At 35.9% G+C, this 17,054-nt stretch overlaps 1 protein-coding gene and 1 non-coding gene across 2 annotated transcripts in view; one reads left to right on the top strand and one right to left on the bottom strand.

Annotated features, from left to right (window-relative positions):
• OLA1 (Obg like ATPase 1) overlaps positions 1-17,054 on the top strand; it is a 178,654-nt gene that overhangs the window by 66,481 nt on the left and 95,119 nt on the right. The window lies entirely within an intron of this gene.
• Positions 10,438-10,510, bottom strand: TRNAE-CUC. Its single transcript has one exon. It is a non-coding gene; the product is annotated as a tRNA-Glu (tRNA).

Genomic DNA, 17,054 nt, shown 5'->3' with positions numbered 1-17,054 from the left:
GAGCTTCAGTTATAGTATGTTGCTTGATTATATGTTATAAAATAAACTTAAGGTTATCCTAGGCTGCAAAACTCAGTTGTTGTGTGTCGGCTTATTGTTAGGAGCAGTTTCTTGTAAAATTGGGAGAGAAGAGAAGGTAAAAGTAAAAAATAAAGATATATCACGATAGTTTCTCTTTCATTAAGGTTTGTCAGTAAATCTTTTTCTATTTCTGGTTCTTGTTATATGACTGGCAAGTGAAAAGTAAGTATAGTTACCAGTCTAGAATGTTTTAGGAACATGGAGTTTTTAAGTTATAGCCATTGCTATTATCTAATAATTGATAGCAAACATTTATTTATTAAGTATCTACAATATCAGATGTAAAACTCTAAAGGCTGGATTAGTAAAAGACATAATGTATCTGTTCTTAAAAAGTTCACAGCCAAATGGAGAGTTAAGACAAATGATGGAATTCATGATAACTCAGAATTAGGTGAATCTGCTTTGTATTCTAAGGGCGTACAGTTTTAGGAAGTTTATTATAATGTTGTTACCACCAATAGAAGTGTCTATATAACCTTTATATATTATCAGGCCATCCTGCACGATCCTTTGTCTGATAGATAATTGAGCAAAGTAGAGAAGAATTTTTTTTTAAGATTTTATTTATTTATTTGACAGAGAGAAGGAGAGAGAACAAGCAGGGGGAATGGCAAGCGGACCAAGAGGGAGAAGCAGGCTCCTGCTGAACAAGGAGCCTGATGCGGGGCTCGATCCCTGGACGCTGGGATCATGACCTGGGTTGAAGGCAGCCGATTAACCGAATGAGTCACACAGGAGCCCCAATAGTGAAGAATTTTTAAGTATTTTTAAGTATTTCTAAGTTAAGTTAGAGTGCCCATAAAAGAGGCTTGTAGGCCAACAAAGATATAAATTTGAATATCCAGCATATGGACATGAAATTTGGAATATTTAATTAACTGAACTCCGATATTATGATACAATGCTCATGCGTGGGGCAACTTGATGACACAGTCAGTTAAGTGCCAACTCTTGGTTTCGGCTCAGGGTCTGAACTCAGGGTTCTGGGATCGAGCCCCGTGTTGGGTTCCCCAATCAGCACTGAGTCTGCTTAAGACGCCCCCCACCCGCACACGCTCTTTCTCTCTCAAATAAATAAGTAATGCTCATGCAGAGATGTTTTGAGAAGTTTCTGTTTATTTAAACTTCAGTGTATGGTACTAATAGCCAGCAATTTTTCACATTGTTGTCAAACTGTAGCCATTAAATTGTACTTTGAGAATTTTTGGTACTAGTGAGAATTCCGTGAGTAAGTGTTTTTGTGATTTCCTTGGTAGTTCTCCCCCTTGACCCCTCCCCCAGTAGGAGTAAAATAAACTACTTATAGTTAAAAATAGAAAATTCATGAACACATGTGTATATAATTGTCTGCTCATTATCTTTTTAATGTAAGCATTATTCTTGGTTTAAATTTAAGTTCTGTAGCTCAGATCATAAACTAAACCAATCCAAAATCAGGCAAGTAAGGCATAATGTTATGACATCTTCCTTATTCTACTCTAATATACTTCCTGGTGAAAGTGGAAATTTTAAAAATAAGAGGAGATACTCCTTAGAAGGAAAGTTAATGATTTTGTCATTTAAATAATTGTTAAATTATTTACTTTTCCTTTAAGAACTTGCACTAGTTTTTAGAAGTCTTTAGTTTATGTAGTTGGTACAAGTTTTGGAGAGCTAAGTATGTAACATGAAGTAATTTTGCTTCTTTTTTTGTAATTAGGTATTTAAACCAAGGATAAAGCAGACAAATATGTGTGTGGGTGTGTGTGTGCATGTGGGTGTGTGTAGGTGTGTGTATTTGATTTGAAATATACTTATTTTATAGGCTCATATAAAGAAAAATTAGTTGTCACATTTTACGCAGAAAGTGGTAACAGTTTGATCATATGAAGTGTGTGTATGTGTCTCTTTGTCCTCAGGAAGTAGAATAAGTCTGTTAAAATTTTTCATGCTCATGAGATAATTAAATTTAATCTTACTTTTTCCAAAGCACTGAGGCTGGTGTTTATTCATAATGTTCCTTTGTGGATTCATAAATTAAAATTGACTTAGTTCAACAGTCATTAACTATGTAAAGACTCTAGGTGGTCACTTAGAAAACCATACATATCTCCTTGTTCTATTTTACATTTGAGACTATGCAAAAATAGTTAATATTTATGTTCTGATAGTTTAAAAAATTATCATCTGCTTTGAATTGATTTAGTGATTCAAAGACTGTAGTTGTCTTGTTTTGCCAGTATTTAGTTTATTCTTAAAGTTGGTTTAGTTCCTCACAGAGAACTATGTTTTGATTTGGTTAGTAATTAAAAAGTAGCATTTAAAATTTTTGCATAGAACTTCTAATATGCCATAAACATCTGTAATACTGAAATAAATACCTCTGTGTGGTTTACATGTATAATAAATTCTGAAAATTATTTAGTGAAATTATTACATACAGTTGAATTTTTAAGTAAAAAGGTTTGGATAAAAACTTGTTAACTGCATTTATTAGCTCTTTAGAATGTACAGCTTTTAAAATGTGATCGAATCCAGTATTTTGAAGAAGGAGGGTTTGTATATTTTGGAACTATTAGAGAATTACTTGAATGGGAAAAAGTCAGTGACTTTTTGTCAGTTAAGTTTTTCTTTAAGATCTGTCTTTGCCTCTTGATTGATTTCATGAGGAATTGATATTTTCTGATTATTAATGTTGAAGTTTGCCTGAAAAAATTTAAGCAGTCCAGATATACTTGATTTTATTAAACTAACTTTATCAAAAGTCCATTGCCATTTGCTTGTGGTTTTTGGCTTTTGCAAGCGGAGAAAAGTAGTGCTCTTAATTTGGATTTATGCTGACTTTTAAGAAGCATATTTGTTCCAAGCAGTCTAAGAAGCACAGAGATCCATGTCAATATTCAGACTTCATATTTTCCTTGAACAGAAGGTTGTGATAAAATGGTACATGGTGTGTTTTCATTGCCTGTTGAAAGACTTTCATGCAGTTAAAATAAGCATTTTGATGGTGGTTGAATTAAGAGTTTTTGTCAGTCTCTTCTCATCATGGATGATTAGACTAAAACGTCTGCTTGTCTTGACTTGAGATCACCACAGCTTCAGATAACATGCTTTGTGATTGAAGGTCGAAATATTTTGAATTCTAATAGGCTGCCAGATGAATTGCTTGAAATAGACTGTAAAATTTCAAGGCTTCCTTTTCCATCTGCTGTGAAAAGAACCATTGGGAATGGTTGAGCTTGATGATCATAGAATTACTGGATGGTGATTCTAAAACCCTCAAAGGGAAGTTGCTATGGAGATCTAGTTCCAAACTGTGAAATGATTCACCTTTGAAAGGCTGCAGGGTCTGAGAAGCTGAACACATCATTGTTCAGGTGGTCATTGGTTAGGAAATTGCTGGTGCCTGTGTAATCAGCACTCCTGTGGTAGTTAACGATCTAAAAAGGTTTGTTCTGAATGATGTGGGACAACAGCAATGTGCATAAGATGGCTTCTCTCAATCATGGTTTGCTCAGCCTGGTGCTTGTAAAAATACAGTGAACTAAATAGCACAGAAACGAACTGTTTCACTGAAGAAATCTTTTGAAAACAAAATTTTGCATTGATGAGTTTGACATCTAAAACAAAATGATTCCTTTTGAAAATAAAGTTTTTGCAGAAACATGCTTTGTTTTTTTTTGTTTGTTTGTTTTGTTTTAATCCACTGCCCCCCTTTTGTGATGAGAAGCTCTTTATCTCTCTAGGTCCAAAGCCTTACCATGGTGAAATGGTCAGCTTTTAATATCCCAAGTACTCTGTCAAGATCCTCTTTGCATAGTCACAGGGTCACATGAGAAGTTGTTTAGAACAGCACCCAAATCACAGAGAATGAGTCTAGGAAAGTCCTTGAATCATTAGGAGTAGACTGTAATTAATTCCCCATAGGAAATTTTTCCTCTCAGATTTTTTTTTTCATTATCCATTATTTGTGACAGCATGTATTTTAAATTGATATTTTTTACAATTTTTCTTCTACTAGTTTTACTAAACTTTTTTTTATCACCTCTCATTTTTAGTTCTGGAAACCTGAGACCAGAATAATTTTGAAAATCATTTGTTGGCAAATCATTGTAAACTGCTCTTTTCACATATTAAGATTATGAAATAGTGAAATTTAATCTTAATTTCTTAAGACCCTATAGTATTGAATTTTAGTAATTAAGTATGAAACCTTATCAAAGATAATTTTATATATCAAGTTTCTCTGAGTTTGGAGCTTTTCCCAAACATTATTGTAGTATAAATTACATAGAATAAAATCACCCATTCTTAGTGTACAGTTTGATGAATTTTTTTTATTGTGTACAGTTATGTATTCATTGTCACAATCAATAAATACACGTCTTAGTCATCCTAAAATGTTTTTTCATATTCTTTTGCAGGCGATCTCCTTCCCCAACCCTTATCCTCTTGCAACCACTAATCTGTTTTCTATGATAGTTTTGTCATTTTTTAGGATTTCATATAGTATCATGTAGTATGTAGTCTTTTGTGCTTGACTTTTTTTTTAACCTAACATAATGTTATTGAGATTTTTCGTATTCTTTAATATTTTGTTCCTTCTTATTGCTGTGTAGCCTTTAGTAGTATGGATATATCACCATTTGCTTATCTACTCATTAGTTTTTTCTTCTGCTGTAGACATTTGAATTTCAAGTTTCCAGTTTTACCCTTGTGAATATTTATGTACATGTTTTTGTGTGAGCATATGTTTTTGTTTCTTTTAATACCTAGAAATGGGATTGAAGAAGCGTATGGTCTAAGTGTGTGTTTACCTTTATATGATATACTGCTATATACTGTTTTCCAAAGTGGCTGTACCATTTTCATTTCTCATCAGCAGTATGTGAGTACTAGGTACTACATATCCTCTCCAGCACTTGATATCATCAGTCGTTTAAACTAGACATTCTAGAAGGTTTTTCATTGTGGCTTTAACTTCTGTTTTCGATGATTAGTGATGAGCATCTTTTCATGTGTTTGCCATTTGTGTTTATCTTCTTTGGTAAAGTATCTGTTCAGATTTTATGTATTTTTGTTTAATTGGATTGCTTGTCTCATTTTGAGCTGAGAATTCTTTATATATCCTGGATACAAGTGCTTTATCAAAAAGTGTAACGTGGTTCTAGTTCAACATGGCAACAAAGGAAGACCCTGAACTACCCCCCTCCCACAGACACACTGAGTCTACAGCTACATATGGAACAATTTCCTCTCAAACCCAAAGCCTGGATAACTGTCCGCTATGCACTGGGGCAAACAAAAAGGAAACCACATTGAAGCGGGTGGCAGAGGATGGGACATAATCTTGCAACAATCTCCACCCCTGGTAAAGTGACTCATAACCAGAAAGGAATTTAAAACCAGGAGCTTGTCCTGAGGAGCAAAGGGTTTGAAGCCTACATTGGGAAACCCCAACTTTTAGGACCTGCACCTGAGAGACACTTCCCTCCCCAGCTTCCCACAAAAAACATCTAACTTTGGAAAGCAGTGGGGCTTTTGTATCCGGAGACCCACAAGATTGTAGCACTCTGGGAGATAGCACTTAAAGGGCTTGTGGGCTCAGGCTTAACCACCGTAGGGCCCAGCTCAGAGACAGCTGATCTCACCCATTCTTAAAGTGAAGGAGGCTTACCAGCTTATGTTAGTGTCTGCCTGAGGGGCAGGCATCTAATTTAACACACACATCTAGGAGCCTGCTGGAACACTTCAGGGATAGGGGACTGGTGGGCATCATCTTCACACTCTCCCTTTGCCATATGTCAGAGTACCAGTATCTCTCAGAAGGGAGCTTTTATACACGTTATATATGCCTCAATCTTTGAGGCTGCTGCCCAGGGGCTGCATCTTAACTGCTAGTACTAGAGGCCATGGGAGTTTGTGTTTCTGGTCCAATGGGACCATCATAATTGGTGTCACCATCATAATTGGTGTCACCAAGAAAGGAGCTCATACCGCTGTTTGATACCCCAATTTTTGTGTTTGCTGCCAAGGGATATATATCATGTAGTTTTGGCAGCCAGTGGGGCTTATGTTTGTGGGTCCTCAGGACTGTAACCAATGGAGAAAACTTCTTCAATGGCTACAGCCCCCAGGCCACAACAAGAGGTAACAGACCTAGGAGCTTGGTCTTTCTGTAAAGGAGACCTAGTCATCTGGCTGCAGCCTAAAGGGCGGATTTGTAATTAAATAAGCACCTAGGGGCTGACTGTAAGCCTTTCTAGAGACCTCAGGGGGTATGTGCTATCTTCACACTCTCCTTCTGCCATGCTCCATATCACCAGTGTCTCCTAAAGGGGAGCTTTACACATGGCTGGTGCTGTTGCTTTTATGTCTGATGTCCTGGTGTTTGCAGCTGCTGCCCACGGGGTTCCACTTGATTGCCTGGCTTTGGTGGCCAAGGGGACTTTCATTCCAGGGTCTAGGTTTCCATGCCCAAGGCACCATGTTGACTGTAAACTGAGACTCAACCACAGTCTTTCTGTGAAGGAGACATCTTTGCTTGTCTTGGAACTTTAGCCTAGGAGCTGGCTTCAGGTTTGGCTCATATCTAGTGGGCTACAGAGCTGTTTTCAAGAAACCTAGGCTGTGGAAGCCATCTTTGTTGTTCTCCCTCTGCCTTGCTCTAGCTCACCTGTGGCCTCCAGAAAAGAGCTTATATACTTGTCTAAAGCCCCAGTTTTTGTGACTGCCGCCTAAGGATACTGCTAGATCACCTGGCCAGGGGGGCTTACGCTTGCAGTTTTACAGGACTGTATATATGTATATACTATTAAACGCTGTTTGTTTCCTGAGACTCTAGTTTTCAAACAGCCTTAATCTAGGTGCTGAGATCTCCCGCTTAGAGACACTGACAGGCCTTGCCACATCATTCTCTTGGAAGCTATTAAAAATATAATCGGCTTCTTGGACAAGTACAAAGGTTTGAGAGACAACAAAGAGCTGGGGCAGGGTTGAATGACAAGGTTCACCTCCTGCATGAAGCCCCCTTTTCAACACTGGGAGAAGTGGTTGTTTCATGCACTGTATAGAAACCAGCACAGTAAAGCAAAATGCCCTGTTTAAGAAGTATTTACCCAATTCAGTGTCACAAAGTTTTTATTTTATTCAAGTTTAATAATGTTAGCTCTTACATTTCAGTCTGTCATTCATATATAGTTGATTTTGCATATGGCATGCAGAAAGGGGTTGAAGTTAATTTTTTTGTACAAATATGTAAGTGTTCCAGAATTATTTGTTGGAAAGAGTATCTTTCCTCTCATTGATTAATGCAGCATCTTGTCAAAAATTGGTTGTCCATGGGGCGCCTGGGTGGCTCAGTCGTTAAGCGTCTGCCTTTGGCTCAGGGAGTGATCCCGGAGTTCTGGGATCGAGCCCTGTATCAGGCTCCTCTGCTGGGAGCCTGTTTCTTCCTCTCCCACTCCCCCTGCTTGTGTTCCCTGTCTTGCTGGCTGTCTCTCTCTGTCAAATAAATAAATAAAATCTTTAAAAAAAAAATTGGTTGTCCACATTTGTTTTGGCTTTTCTAGGTCTTCTGTATAGATTTTAAAATCAGCTTGTCACCTTCTACAAATTAAAAAAATAGCCAACTGGGATTTTACTGATTTTTGACTTTGTATTGAAACTACCAATGGAGATCACCCATTGATGAACATGGTAGATCTCTCAATTTATGTAGGTGTTATCTCAACAATAATTTATGGGTTACGGTACACAGGTCTTGTACTTTTTTTTTTTTAAGATTTTATTATTTGAGAGAGAGAATGAGCGAGGGAGCAAGAGAAAGAGAAGCATGAGTAGGGGAAAGCAGAGGGAGAAGCAGACTTCTCTGCTGAGCAGAGATGTGGGGCTCAGTCCCAGGATTCTGGGATCATGACTTGAGCCGAAGGCAGACACTTAACCAACTGAGCCACCCAGACACCCCTGGGTCTTGTACATATTTTTTTAAAGCATATATCCCAAAGTAGTTAATATTTTTCTTCTATTATAAATGATACTGTAGGTTATTTGTATATGCCTTCTGTCAGGTTGAAGAAGTTCTTTTCTGTTCCTTGTTGGCCAAGGGCTTTTATCCCAAATAGATATTGAATTTTGTTGAATTCAGTTTTTCCATCTATCGAAATCATTTTTTTTCTCTTTTCTTATATTAATATGGTAAATTACAGAGACTGAGTTTTAGATAAGGTGTTCATATTCCCAAGATAAACTCACTTTGTTAGGATATTGAATAATCATTTTTACATTATGTTGGATTTTATTTGCTAAAATATTTTTTTTTAAAGATTTTATTTATTTATTTGACAGAGATAGAGACAGGCCACCGAGAGAGGGAACACAAGCAGGGGGAGTGGGAGAGGAAGAAGCAGGCTCATAGCGGAGGAGCCTGATGTGGGGCTCGATCCCACAACGCCGGGTTCACGCCCTGAGCCGAAGGCAGACGCTCAACCGCTGTGCCACCCAGGCGCCCCTGCTAAAATATTTTTTAAAGAGTTTTTGCATCTGTGTTAATGAGGGGTTATCAGTTCTTTGATTTTTTTGTGATCTTTTCTGATTTGGATGGTAATATTAACCTTGTAAATTGAGTTGGAAAGTATTTTCTCCTCAGTTTTCTGAAAGAGTTTGTGGAGGATTAGTGTTATTTCTCCTCTAAATGTTTGATAGAATTTACCAGTAAAGCTATCTAAGCCTGGAGTTTCTTTGTGGGAAGGGTTTTATTTACAAATTGTTTCTTTAACTGATAGAGGGCTATTTATATTTTCTATTTCTTTTTGGTTCAGTTTTGATAATTTGTGTCTTTGGTTATTTTGGTTATTTCATTTAGGCTGCCTAATTTATTTGCTATAGTATTGTTAACAATAGTGTCTTATTAAATGTTTAATGACTTAAGATCAGTAATAATGTCCTCTCTTGCACTCCGGATATTGGAATGAAATGTAATTTTTATCTTTTCTCTTTCCTTGCATAGTCTGTCAAGAGACTTGTCATTTTATTAATCTTTTCAAAGGACCATTGGTTTCATTTCATTTTCTTTATTCATTTCCTATTTTACCAGTTTCTTCTCATACCTTTATTGTTTCCTTCTTTATACCTAATTGGTTTTAATTTGCTCCCCCTCCCCCCACACAGTTCCTTAAGGTGAGAACTCAGATTATTGATTTTAGAGCTGCTTTTGTAATGTAATCATTTAAAATTATAAATTTTCCTCTTAGTACTGCTTTAGCTGCATTCTGCATATTTTGACATGTTTTTATTATCATTTTAAAATACTTTCCTATTTCTCTTTTGATTTCTTCTTTGATCCATTAATTCTTAAGAAATATGTGTGTTTCTAAATGCTTGGGTTTACCTAGTATTCTTAATTGTTATTGATTTCTTTCTTTTTTTTTTTTAAGATTTTATTTATTTATTTGACAGAGATAGAGACAGCCAGCGAGAGAGGGAACACAAGTAGGGGGAGTGGGAGAGGAAGAAGCAGGCTCATAGCGGAAGAGCCTGATGTGGGGCTCAATCCCACAATGCCGGGATCACGCCCTGAGCCGAAGGCAGACGCCCAACTGCTGTGCCACCCAGGCGCCCCTGTTATTGATTTCTAATTTAATTCCCTTGTGCTTAGAGATCATATTATTATTTCAGTCTTTTTAAGTGTATTGAGACTTGGTTTTTGACCCCTTGTGTAGTCAAATGAACTATGTGCTCTTGGAAAGAATGTTGTGTTTTTATTAGTTGTAATGTTTTATATGTATTACTTAAGTCAAGCTGATTGATAGGATTCCTCATATTTTCTGTGTCTTTACTGTTTTGTTTTGTCTAGTTCTATCAATTTAGTTAAGAGAAGGGTGTTAAAATCTCCAATTCTTGATTTTGGAATTGTCTGTTTTGTCTTTAATTCTGTCAGTTTTGATTTCCTAAATTTTGAAGCTTTATTCTAAAACAATACACATGTATGAATGTTACGCCTTCCTGATGAATTTACTTTTTATTTTGAAATTAACTTTATCTGATATTAATGTAGCCACTATAGCTATCTTATGCTTACTGTTCTCTGTTTACTTTCAACATATCAATATCTTTACATTTAAAGTGCATCTCTTCTACACTGCACATAGTTATATTCAATTTCATTATCAATTTTGACAGCATCTGTTAAAGTGTATATTGTTTAATATATTTATTGATAGGTTTAGATTTTGTTTTGTATTTGTATTCTCTTTGCTGCTTTGTGTTTTGTTCTTCTGGGCTTTTTCTTCTTCCCCTGCATTTTTTGTTTATTTAAGTGTTTCTTATAATTTTATTTTTATATTCATCTTGGGGTTGTTTTTTTAATAAACTCTACACCCAGTATGGGGCTTGAACTCATGACCCTGAGATCGAGAATCACATGCTCTACCAACTGAGCCAGCCAGGCACTCTTATTCATCTTGGTTTTTAACTAGACTTCTTCACCTTTTTACTGGTTGCTTTAGTGATTATAATATGCATTCTTTACTTTTCACGGGTAATGTATAGATGTCTTTAAGTTTCTTACATTTTACATAGTTTATATTGTATAACTTCATACAAAATATAAAAACCTTGCAAGTTTATAAGCCTGTATTCTACCTAGTCCTTTGTGCTATAGTTTGTTGTACGTAATACTCTACATATATAAACCCAATAATTTAAAAAATTGAGATAAAATACATATAATATAAAATTAAACATTTTAAAGTGTGCATCTTGGGGCACCTGGCTGGTTTAGTTGGTGGAGCATGCAATTTTTGATCTCAGGGTTATGGGTTCAAGTCCCATGTTGGGTGGAGAGATTTCTTAAAAATAAAATCTTAAAAAAAAAAAAGCATACATTTTGATGGCATTTAGTACATCCCATAAACAACTTTTGCTTTAAACGTATATTTATATTATTAAAAAAAGAGAAAAAAGGACAAAAAAGTCTTTTGCATATATTAAAATAGTCACCATTTCTGATGCTCTTTAATCCTTTCTGAAAATCTGAAGTTCTGTTAGTTCCCTTAAATTTGAAAATTTCCTTTAGCATTAACTATAGTACAGGACTGTTGGCAATTAATTCTCTTAGTTTTCTTTCATCTGAAGATGCCTTTATTTCAGCTACATTCTTTAACATGGGGCTCAAACACATGACTTTGAAATCAAGACCTGAGCTGAAATCAAGAGTCAGATGCTTAACCAACTGAGCCACCCAGACGCCCCTCTTTAAGAATATTTTTGCTGAATATAAGATTCTTGGTTGACTGTTTGTTTTGTTTTCCTTTCTGCACTTCAAAAATGTTGCATTCTCTTCTGTGTTTCTTAGTTTGTGATGAGAAGTCAACCATTAATTGAAGCCTTTTGCTGCTTTGAAGACTTACTTTTTACTTTTGATATTTGTGTCATACTTCTGCTGTTGTTTCTGCCATTGAGTGTGTCTTTGAATGGATTTTTTTTTTTTTTTAGTTTATTCTCTCGTGCTCATTGAGCTTCTTCAATCTATGAATTTTTGTCTTTCAATAAATTGGGTAAATATTTATTTGTTAAATAAGATATTCTTCAAATATTTTTCTGCCCCATGTTTTTCCACTCTCTTCCTAGGACCCCAGTTACATGCATGTTGGATCATTTCATATTATCTAAAAGGCCCCTGTTCATTTTTTTTGTTCAACCTGATTTTTTGGGGTTGTTCAGGCTAGCTCTTGATTTATCTAATAGTTAATTTATTCTTTCCTCAGTCATCTTAATTTGGCTATGTCCACACAGGTTTTTTGTTTTTTTAATGTGTTATGTCTGTCAGTTCTAAGTTCTTTCTTTCTTTCTTTCTTTCTTTCTTTCTTTCTTTCATTCAAACCATTTATATTTCTCGATTGGGAATGTGTATCTTTTTGTCCATTGTGTGCCTATTTGTTTTTTATTTATTGAAGATTTTTTAATAGGCACTTAAAAGTTTTCCTCAACTACTTTCAACATCTGGATCATCTCAAGTTTGGTCTCAACTGTTTTCCCTTAACCATGTGTTTGGTTTTCCTTAGGTAATTTTAAATTGTATCCTAGACATTATGAATGTTAAGTTGTGATTCTGGATTTCATTGTTTTTCTCTGATATGTGTTGTTTCTTTTGTATTAGTAGTCAGTTGGAGTTGAACCGCAAACTCTACTTCTGAGTTAGCAGCTCTAGTTTCACTTTACATATTTTGTCTTTAGCTAGTGTGCTTTGAGAGTGCCCAGCATCAAAGAGATGTCTGTACTGACTTTGAGGATTTCCTCTATTTTTTTTCCTTTTTCTCTTCCTTTGTACTCTTCTATTGCTATAGTTTCCAGGCTTTAGTTTTTGTTTCCCCAGTCCATACAATTTATCTGCTTCTTTTTTATTGTTATTATATTTAGATTTTTATTTATTTATTTAATAAGCAGGCTCTACACTCAATGTGGGGCGTGAACTCATGACCCTGAGATCAAGAATCGCATGCTGTACTGACTGAACCAGCCAGATGCCTCCAGTTTGTCTGCTTGTGCTGTGCTGCCTACACTCGTCCTAGGCTGAAATTCTTGCAAAGAGGAACTCACTTCATATAACTTTCCTCCTTTAAGCAAGTAATCTCAACCATTCTCTCTGTATTTGTTTTCTAAAGCCTTTTAAAAAATTTTTTGAAAAGATTTTATTTATTTGATAGATAGAGCACAAGCAGGGGGAGTGGCAGGCAGGAGAGGGAGAAGCAGGCTCCCTACTGGCAAGGAGCCCAATGCAGGACTCAGTCCCAGGACCCCGGGATCATGACCTGAGCCGAAGGCAGACGCGCAACTGACTGAGTCACCCAGGTGCCCTATCTAAAGCCTTTAGATAGCTGCTTTCAGTATCTTATTTGTGTTCCATAGTGGAGAGTGGTAGTTGTTCAGGGAATCTTACTATGCCATTATTGAAAACGGAAGCCCTTGGATGAAGTTATGGACTACCCAATAACTCAGTGGCACACCAAAACTGGAATACAATTTATCATACTTAATACAGCAGTACTTCCTGTAATGATAGCATATGTACTAAAGCAGTGAATTTTTTTCCCCAAGTCTAGTAGTTAGTTAACATGTAGTGTTAATACTGGTTTCAGGAGTAGAATTTATTGTCACTTAAATACACTACCCAGTGCTCATCACAAGTGCCCTCCTTAATACCCATCATCCATTTAGCGCATCCCCTCCCTCATCAACCCCCAGTTTGTTCTCTATCCTTAGGAGTCCCTATGGTTTATTTCCCTCTCTCTTTTTTCCCCCTTCCCATATGTTCATCTGTTTTGTTTCTTAAATTCCACATACCAGTGAAATCATATGGTATTTGTCTTTCTCTGACTAACTTATTTCGCTTAGTATAATACACTCTAGCTTCATCCACATCATTATAAGTGGCAAGATTTAATTCTTTTCAATGGCCGAGTAGTATTCCATTGTGTGTGTGTGTGTGTGTGTTTGTGTGTGTGTGTGTGTATATATGTGTGTGTGTGTGTATATATATATATGTTACATCTTCTGTATCCATTCATCAGATGATGGACACTTGGGCTCTTTTCATTGTTTTGGCTATTGTTGATAATGTTGTTATAAGCTCGGGGTGTATACACCCCTTTGTGAATCTGTATTTTTGTATCCTTTGGGTAAATATCTAGTATTGCAATTGCTACATTATAGGGTAGTTTTATTTTTAATTTTTTGAGGAACCTCCTACTGTTTTCCAGAGTGGCTGTACCAGTTTGCATTCCTGCCAACAGTGAAAGAGGGGTCCACTTTCTCGGCATCCTCACCAACATCTGTTGTTTCCTGTGTTGTTAATTTTAGCTATTCTGACCAGTGTGAGGTGGTATCTCATTGTGGTTTTGATTTATATTTCCCTGATGATGAGTGATGTTGAGTATCTTTTCATGTGTCTGTTAGCTATCTGTATATCTTATTTGGAAAACATGCGTATTCATGTCTTCTGCCCATTTCTTAACCGGACAGTCTGTTTTTGGGGTGTTGAGTTTGATAAGTTCTTTATAGATTTTGGATACTAACCCTTTATCCGACATGTCATTTGCAAATATCTTCTCCCATTCCATAGGCTCCCTTTAAGTTTTGTTGATTGTTTCCTTCACTGTGCAGAAGATTTTTATCTTGATGAGGTCCCAATTGTTCATGTTTGCTTTTGTTTCCCTTGCCTCTGGAGACATGTCTAGTAGGAAATTGCTGTGGCCGTTGTTGAAGAGGTTGCTGCCTGTGTTCTCCTCTAGGATTTTGATGGTTACCTGTCTCACATTTAGGTCTTTCATCCATTTTGAATTTGTTTTGGTGTATGGTGTAAGAAAGTGGTCCAGTTTCATTCTTCCGCATGTTACTGTCCAGTTTTCTCACCACCATTTGTTGAAGGGACTGTTTTTTTTTTTCCACTGGATATTCTTTCCTGCTTTCTCGAAGATTAGTTGACCATAAAGCAGTGAATTTTAAACCTTAAGAAGAAGGTATTTGACATTTATGGTTAAATTCATCCAATTACCAAAATATATTAATAATCTTGATTATTATATGGTATTTTACCTTTAGTATTAACATATTATCATCATATCTTAGTTATTATATAATAAAATTATGTTGAAAACAATTGATAATTATAAGGATTATATTTCTAAAGATTCTAAATTTCCTTGTGCTGCAGTACTGCCTTTGGGGGTGAATTGAAAATGCAAAAGATTTAATTCAGTGTGTTAGTGACTAAATTGTAACTAGCTTATATTTATTGATTTATAATGGGGGAAATACTTTGGTCGAGGGTTGACTAAATATTTTATTGATTTCTAGGTTCTTCCCCTCCCTTCCTTTTTTAACTTTACTCAAGATTCTTTAAGACACGATTGTTGCTACCTTTTAATGTGAGTTAATCTTTAACTTGCATAACAATTATTATGACAGTACTATAAAGAAAGACATATTAAGTGAATTCTTAACTAAATATTCACAGTAGGAGAAGGGAAGAGAACTTTAAAATATTTTTCCCTTTGGTAAGGTCCAAGTTAATAATATCTTCTAGCAGGCCATAAATTAGAATTAGGTGGATAAATCAGTGGTACAAGAAGTATGTTTTATCACATCTTATGCCCCGTTATTTTAAAGATAATACTGATGATTATCACTAACAGAAATTTTGTAGTAGACTGTATTATTACAGAACAGAATTTTTCAGGTATTTAAAATTATATACCTGGAGATACTTAGCAAAATGATGAAGGACCAGTGTTGCACTCTGCAGTAGTAGCAATAAAAACAAGTCTCCTCTTGGGTACCAGAACCCTGTTCAAGTAAGCTTTTTTTTTTTTTTTTTTTTTTTTTTTTTTGCATTTCCTAATTCACGTTCAGATCATACTTCCCAGGTGTGTGAACTGGAACTGCCACCCCCACAGTTGTGTTCCTGTCAGAGCTTCCTAATATTCTGTTGCATCTGTATGCTCATAACTGATATAGTAATAGCTGTTCAGTCTACCTAGGAAACTCCTTCTCAGAAATTTGTTATATCTTCTCTACAGGAGGCAAATTCAGGGTTTTGTTTGTTTGTTTTTGTTTGTTTGTTTGTTTGATCCATGCTCAGCATGGATCCTGACGTGGGGCTCAACTGGTGGCTCGACTGTGGCTCAGTCTCACAGCCCTCAGATCAGGAGTTGAGCTGAAATCCAGAGTCAGACACTTAACCACCCAGACGCCCCTTCAAGTTCTACTTTAAAGTACATTGGCTTATTTTTAGTGTGAGAATTGAAATTCCCAAAGTTGGGTCAAAAGTGAAATGTTCATCAGGTACATAAAAAAACTTAGCAGGTATTATATTCTGGTAAGTATTAGGAGGTGACGTAAGAGCTGTGAGAGATAAATTCTTTGGTAGACAATGAAAAAAGAGACATTCTTTGTATCTTATAAAGTGCATTTCTTTTTCTCTGTTACTGAAATTACCTAATTTATTAAGCTAATCCGATTTCTTTGATAGGTGATACTCTTGCATATAATGAGTAAGGGCTTAAACATTTAAATGTTTTATGTTTAAGGAAGAAATAAAAGTTGAATTGGATAGACTTTGTTTTGATAAAAGGAAACAAGAATTTCCTTGGCACGAACTCTTCAGAAAAGGGTATAGCATCAGCAGTTGTTCTGTACCTTCTTTGTATCAGAGCTATTGTGTTGTGCAATTTTTTTTTCAGTAGATAATATCTCTGGAGATGAATAAATGAGGAATCAGAAAGATTGTTGTTAGCTACATAACCTGAGACAAGTTAATGACAGAACTCATGATTTCTGAGCCATGATTGTTGACCTGAACGTACCCTTTGCACGACACCTTATACCAGTTGGATGCATTGATTTTTAAACACATAATAATAGATACTCGTTATTACAATGTTTTACTTACGTTGGGAAGCATAATGTCTGAGTTTTGATATTTCCAATTACAATAAAATTCCATGTCAAAATGACTTTAAGATCTATCTGCTTCCACTACTTAGCAGGTAAGATAAATGGCTTCAGTCAGAACTTTAACCATTACTCAAACTATCCCTAAGGACTTTATTCCTTTCTATCTCTACCTTCTGCCTTGACCAACTTAATCCTAAGGCTGATTACTCTCATGATTTTAAGGTGGTGTCCAGCATCTCACTGACCATGTGGTTTCTAGTTCACATCAGGGCAGAAAGAGTGACTTTGGCCTAGCCTTCCAATTAAAAGTTTTGAGATTTACTCTACTTGAACATGATTAGATCACATGCCCAATCCTTGACCAGTCACTGTGGGCAGATGGAATCATCTTACCTGAGACCAGTTAAACTCCTAAGAAGTAATGGCAAGGGGGGTCTAGGAGAGGGCGTAGATAGATGTTGGGAGTTCACAACAAATCTATACATTCCAGATTCCAAACTTGAACATTGTTATTTGCAATGCTTTTAATTTGGAGAGAG

Source organism: Ailuropoda melanoleuca, chromosome 2 (assembly GCF_002007445.2).
Source record: "Ailuropoda melanoleuca isolate Jingjing chromosome 2, ASM200744v2, whole genome shotgun sequence".
Taxonomy (NCBI): domain Eukaryota; kingdom Metazoa; phylum Chordata; class Mammalia; order Carnivora; family Ursidae; genus Ailuropoda; species Ailuropoda melanoleuca.
The sequence above is the reverse complement of the archived record's forward strand: the minus strand, read 5'-3'. Positions and strand labels throughout refer to the sequence as shown.